This window comes from Bos javanicus, chromosome 14 (genome assembly GCF_032452875.1).
Source record: "Bos javanicus breed banteng chromosome 14, ARS-OSU_banteng_1.0, whole genome shotgun sequence".
Lineage (NCBI taxonomy): Eukaryota > Metazoa > Chordata > Mammalia > Artiodactyla > Bovidae > Bos > Bos javanicus.
The window spans coordinates 45,236,536-45,243,313 of NC_083881.1; the positions used below are offsets into that span (position 1 = coordinate 45,236,536).

General features: G+C 40.2%; 1 pseudogene; it reads left to right on the forward strand.

The window, feature by feature from the left end:
* Window positions 1–2,382: 2,382 nt before the first annotated feature.
* Window positions 2,383–5,927, forward strand: LOC133260803 (large ribosomal subunit protein eL21-like; annotated as a pseudogene).
* The last annotated feature ends 851 nt before the right edge of the window (window positions 5,928–6,778 follow it).

Sequence of the window (6,778 nt, forward strand, 5' to 3'; positions counted from 1 at the left end):
TTATTCTCTGTGTGTTTGCATATGTGTGTGTTTACATATCACACACAGTATTATTACTTTCACATCAAACATGAGACTACCGCTGTATGTAGGGCACAGTGAGATACACAAAAATGAAAAAAAGAGAAAGAGGTGAGTGGGGTGGGATGGGAAGAAATTCTACTCGTTGAGAATCCAAAATAGCTGGCAAATTAAGCACAGCTTAGAGAGTCAATGAATCTACTATCAGGTTCATCTATTTTAATTCTTTAAGAAACCACCAAGTTTGATCACAATTTGGTTTTCAATCCAGATTTGATGTCTGCTTGCTTATGGCTTATAATTTTATTTTTCCCCTTCTTTTTTGTTTCTTCCTGGTCATTCACATTCATTCCTCTTCCTTCTGTTAACCCCAATTTTCATCCTTAATAGAAGGCAGTAATTGTGGGATATTTATCAGGTTTCTCTGATCTTCCTGAGCCAAGAGGGATCTAAAGTCTCAAAGACTGAAATCCAAATTAGCATAAATGAGTCATACTAGAATGCAGGAAGATTCTAGCTTTTATACTTTATATCAGAGAAAGAATTGGTAACAATGTATTTTTATGTGCTAAATTAAGTGATTATTTTTATGAGTTATTCCCACTCTTTTCTGGTGTAGGTGGCTTCCTCCATTAAAAAAGGAAAGATGTCTGTGACAACTCCAGTTTCCATCACCTTTATTATTTGTAGTCCCAGAGGAAGAAAGATACTTCATATCTTCCATTATCCATATGTTAAATCTCAACAAAAAGTGATTGGCTTGTGCTTGAGCCACATTCTTGAATCAATCACAGTGATTAGGAAAAGAAGTTTATTTGCTTGGCCAGCTTAGAGCATGTTCCCTCCCACACAGGGACAGAGATAGAGTAACATGTTTACCAGTCCCTGCTACAGCCACTTGGAAAAAGAAATATTGAGCAAATAATCAATATCCATTATAGGGAGCATTCCAGGGCACTATTTTCTTATAGACCTGGCTTTATTTGTCATATTAGACACAAAAATTCTACATTAAATAAGTGCTAACTGCTAAGTCACTTCAGTTGTGTCCGACTCTGTGCGACCCCATAGACGGCAGCCCACCAGGCTCCCCCGTCCCTGGGACTCTCCAGGCAAGAACACTGGAGTGGGTTGCCATTGCCTTCTCCAATGCATGAAAGTGAAAAGTGAAAGGGAAGTCGCTCAGTCGTGTCTGACCCTCAGCGACCTCATGGACTGCAGCCTTCCAGACTCCTCCATCCATGGGATTTTCCAGGCAAGAGTACTGGAGTGGGGTGCCATTGCCTATCATGTGTCAAAAGCCCATTGTTCAGACATGTAACTTTGTCTAAATGATACATGGTAAATTGTTACCCTGAGTGTAGGTTGACTTTTTTTTTAAGCATGTCTGTTGCTGCTGCTAAGTCACTTCAGTCGTGTCCGACTCTGTGCGATCCCATAGATGGCAGCCCACTAGGCTCCCCCGTCCCTGGGATTCTCCAGGCAAGAACACTGGAGTGGGTTGTCATTTCCTTCTCCAATGCATAAAAGTGAAAAGTGAAAGTGAAGTCGCTCAGTGGTGTCCGACCCTCAGCAACCCCATGGACTGCAGCCTTCCAGGCTCCTCCGTCCATGGGGTTTTCCAGGCAAGAGTACTGGAGTGGGGTGCCATTGCCTTCTCCGAAGCATGTCTGTTAATAGTGCCTAAGGATGACAAGTTGCAACATAAAAACAAGGAACATGAAATCTAGATCATGTAAGAGCAGAATCATGTTAACAGCAGTGCAGTCTATTTTAAATCCATTAGAAAAGCTTCAGTAGGTACCAGTAATGAGTTTTAAAGTACCCAGGTCAGAAATACCAAGCAAGCTGCTAGTTCATGACACAGGATTCATTAATCATTGACACTGCCTGCAAAACTAGGCTGTTAAAATGGACCAAACAGGCAGTTGGAGGAGATGCCGATCCATGAAATTTTCAGACATGAGGATTGCACAGAAATTAACCATCATTGACAGCTTTGATAAGAAACTGAAGACTGTTGATATTGTAAGAAAAGATTAGATAAAATGACTTGAAATATTCTAGCCAGACAAATGTTTCTCCATTTAAGATATCAGAGTAAAACAACCAGATGCTTAGCAACTAGAAGCTCTCTTCCTTGCCTTTTCAATCCTATTTGCTGGTTTCACTGATGTACTTCATCACTTGTTAAATTACAATGACCCATTGCACTGAATTCTTGCAGAGAGTGGACATCTGGGTTAGCCTGCCTGCTTCAATTATCACCTGTTAATATGTGCGCTTACTAAGAGGCAAGTGTGTTTGCTTCCAAACTTGTTTCACCAGGTCACATTACTATAATGAAATAATTCAATATCAATGAACAGAGGTAAGTAATATTTACAGTAAAAGAGGGCTGTTTCTATGAAGATTAAGTTAAATCCACTGTAAATTCTTGACTAACATAACTTCCCAGAAAAAATGCTGTATAAATAGGTGAGTGTACCCTTTATGAAAGTGTACCCTTTATGGCTGTGGTGACTACCTTGGTTGCCACTTCAGAATCATTTTCCTTCATTTTCCACTTGGGGTATCTTCATATGCTCCCTTCTAATTCACTCTCTTTCTTCTTTTTCCAACTTCTTATTTTCTGCAAGAAGCTGAACAGCCTCTCTCCAGCTTCCAAGTGCTTTAGGCGAATGAGAAACGCTGGCAGGAGTTCCAAGGGAGGGAGACTTTGAGTATTTATGGCCCTTAACCCTTCCCTGTGGGGTCACAGTGGGTTTCATAAGTCCCTGGAACTAAGTTCTCATTTTTTTTAATTTTAATTTTTGGGGCATATAGTTGATTCACAATGTTGTTTTAGTTTCAGGTGTACAGCAAAATGATTCAGACATATATATATATATATATATATATATATATTCATTCTTTTTGAGATTCTTTTCTCATATAGGTTATCACAGAATATTGAGTGGAGTTTCCTGTGCTATACAGCATGTCCTTGTTGGTTATTCATCTTATACATATTAGTGTGCCTGTGTTCATCTCAAGCTCCTGGCTTATCCTTCCTCTCACATTTTTCCCTTTCTCTGACTTACTTCACTTAGTATGATAATCTCTAGTCCATTCATGCTGCTGCAAATGGCATTATGTCATTCTTTTTTATGGCTGAGTAATATTCCATTGTATACACACACATCTTCTTTATCCATTCATCTGATGATGGGCCTAAGTTCTTATTTTCTTATACGTAGGCTCCTCTCTCTCACTTCCCATAGTTATTTTTTATTCTTTCCATTCAGACCTGTAGGTGGGAACTGTGCTCAATTCCACACTGCCCACAATTTTGTTAGTAGTTCCTTTTTTTCTGAACATTAAAAAAAGTATTTATTTTTAAATCTTTGGCTGCACCGGATCCTCATGCCTGCATGTGGGCTTTTCTCTAGCTGCAGAGAGTGGGAGCTGCTCTCCACCGTGGTGGAGACTTCTCATCGTGGTGGCCTCTTGTGGTTGAGCGCAGGCTCTAGGCATGCAGGATCCAGTAGTTGTTGACCAGAGGCTTAGTCGCCCTGCCACATGAGATCTTAATTCTTGGAGCAGGGTTCAAACCTGTGTCCTCTGCATTGGCAGGCAGATTCTCAATCACTGGGCCACCAGGGAAGTCCCTATAGTCCCTTTTTAAAACCCACCTTGACTTAGCCATTTTGAGTGTACCAGCGGTTTCCCGCTAGCACTCTGCCTGATATGCTGGAGGAGGATAAAGAATCTGGGTGCTGGCACGAGATCTCCTGGATGCAGATCTTCACTTCATTTCCTGTGTTAGTGAAGAAAAGTAGAGCATCTATAGCACCTTCTCAAACTCCAACTTCTAATTTATTAAAATGTAGATAATAATGAATTCTACTCCACAGGCACACAATCTTCTACCACCAGGTGGAAAATCAATTATTTAGAGCTTTTTTGTTTAACTCCATATCTGGCACATAAGAACTGCTTATTAACTTTTGGTAAATAAACTGTTTTATAAATAAAAGACAATATTTTCTCATTCACATTCGATTCCTGGTGACTTTGGCAGTCATTAATCAGATAATTCCTTTACAGCCTTCAGGAGGAGTATTTCTTACGTGAGTATCAAATTAGGCCCATCTGAAGAATTTTCACGAGTGTCTTATCCTATTGGCTCAACACACAATCTAAAACAAATCTTGCGAAATTGAAATGAGCTAAAATAGGACACAGAATGAGAGGCGTGCGTTATTTTGGACTTAGAGCCACACGGGCTGGGATTTTTAAATATCTGTCTTTCTAGTCAAATCAACTTATTATAAAACGGCTCCTTTGCTAATTATCTTGGTGTGCTCTGTACTGACATTTCAACAGCTTGCTATGTAACACTTTTATATAACCTTACATAGCACTTACTGTGTGCCAGGCTTGCTCTAATTACTTTATGTATATAAACCTATGACCCTCTGATGTAGTTACTCTTTCACAATCCCCGTTTTACATGGAAAGAAACTGAAGCACATGGAGGTTAAGTAACTTGCTTAATGTCCCATGACAATACACAGTAACATCAGGGTCATTATACTTAACTACCAGTTTGTATTCGCAGGCAGCAGAGAAAATGGTATGTGTTTACTTCATTTTCCTCTTCCAACACACAGAAAGGCTTCATTTGCTAGATTGCCTTGCAACTAGATAGGGCAAAATATGACTGAGTTCTAGCTAGAAGAATGTAGGCAATAATGATATGAACTTCCTTCCAGGCATGGCCTTTAAAGTAATTTTCTGCAGTCTTTCAGATCTCTCTCTCTCCTTTGTGGCAACTAGGAAGCTAGTGGTTCTACATAGGGCCACCAAGAGATGGAGAAGTACTCCCCAGTCTATTTTTAAGGGTCATATGAATGAGAAATAAACATTTGGTGCATTAAATCCCTAAGATTTGAGAGTGCATTTACTTAGACATACCTCAGTGTATCCTGACCAGTAAAGGAATTGGTATTTTGAATCAGACCACTTTAAATAAGTTATAATATGTGACAATTGGCTTCATTATTAGGCATCAAGAAGATCCATGTCACAGGCTGGGATTATGAGAAACTAGCTATTCTATTTATACTGTAGAAGAGCAGCTGGAAAAAACTGTACTTCTAGTAACTCCAGAGACAGAATAAGCGCCTTTAACTTGTTAGCTTTAGGAGAAATGGATGCATAAGATGAGAACACTAGTGTCTATTGGCTATTACTGGCTGCCTTTGGCAAGGTTATTATGCAAAAAAATCTGACAGCAACTAGCCAGTATGTAAGTAGAATTGAAAGAGAGTAGCATGCAGAAATTGAGTTCTTGCCATGTCAGAAGGCTTCCAAAAATTAAAGAAGATGCTCCTTTCTTTTAGTTTCTTTTCAGAACTGCCATCTTTTAGTAATTTGCCAAAATGACCAGCACAAAGGGAAAGGCATTCCCACTACACATTCTCTAGGCCTTCTAGAAAACTTGGAGTTGTTCCTTTGGCTACATACAGGTGAATCTACAAGAAAGGTGTTATTGTAGATATCAAGGGAATAGACATTTTTCCAAAAGGAATGTCCGACAAATGCTACCGTGGCAAAACGAGAAGAGTCTACAATGTCACCCAGCATGCTGTTGACATTATTGTAAACAAACAAGTTAAGGGCAAGTTTCCTGCCAAGAGAATTAATGTGCCTTCCAAGGCTATTAAGCACTCTAAGAGCAGAGAAAACTTCCTGAAACGTGTGAAGGAAAATGATCAGAAAAAGAAGGAAGCTAAAGAGAAAGGCACTTTGGTTCAATTGAGGCACCAGCCTGCCCTACCCAGAGAAGCATACTTCATGAGAACGAATGGAAAGGAACTTGAGTTCAAGTTGAAGCCTATCCATATGAATTCACGGCGTGATGGGTGTAAAAAAGATAGAGGACCTGGACTGTTAAAAAAAAAAAAAAAGATGTGATGCTAGAAGACATTCAATAAAAGGTTTAATAAAACTTCTCAGTTGAAATAAAGTAATCTGGGCAAAGACAGATGAAGACTGTAGACTTTCCAAGCACTGCCCCAGAGAGTCTCCAAGAGAGGAATGGGACAAGCACAAAGCAAGCAAGCAGAGAAATACATCAGGTTGGAAAATTCTTCCTATCAGAGAATTATGTGTGTGGTTGCTGGCACATGGAACCTAGAGCAAGAAGAGGAGAAGACTACTTATTTTGAAAGGAATTGCTTTCCTGAAGAGATCACAACTCTGGCTTTAAAAATTCCCTTGGATGAGACCTGACACAATCCTTTGGTCCCAAACTTTGGAAGAAGAGTCAAGCCTCAAAGGGGCTTCCCAGGTGGCGCTAGTGGTAAGGAACCCACCTGACAAAGCAGGAGACATAAGAGAAGCAGTTTCAATCCCTAGGTCAGGAAGATCACCTGGAGGAGGGCATGGAAACCCGCTTCAGCATTCTTGCCTGGAGAATCCCATGGACAGAGAAACCTACAGAGGCTACAGTCTATAGGATAGCAAAGAGTGGGACATGACTGAAGCGACTTAGCATGCACACACACGCAAGCATCAAAAGCTATTTAACCCCGAAAGAAGGCATGGTCTTTAACACCCGCATCAGTACAGGCCAAGGAGAACCATGAACAAGAAGGAACTTCCCTGGTGATAGAAACAGGGGTGCTAAAGATCAATGGTTAAATGTATTCCCTGTCGGACCAGAAAGAGTGGTAGGTCAGCAGAATAAAAGACCACACATGCACTTATT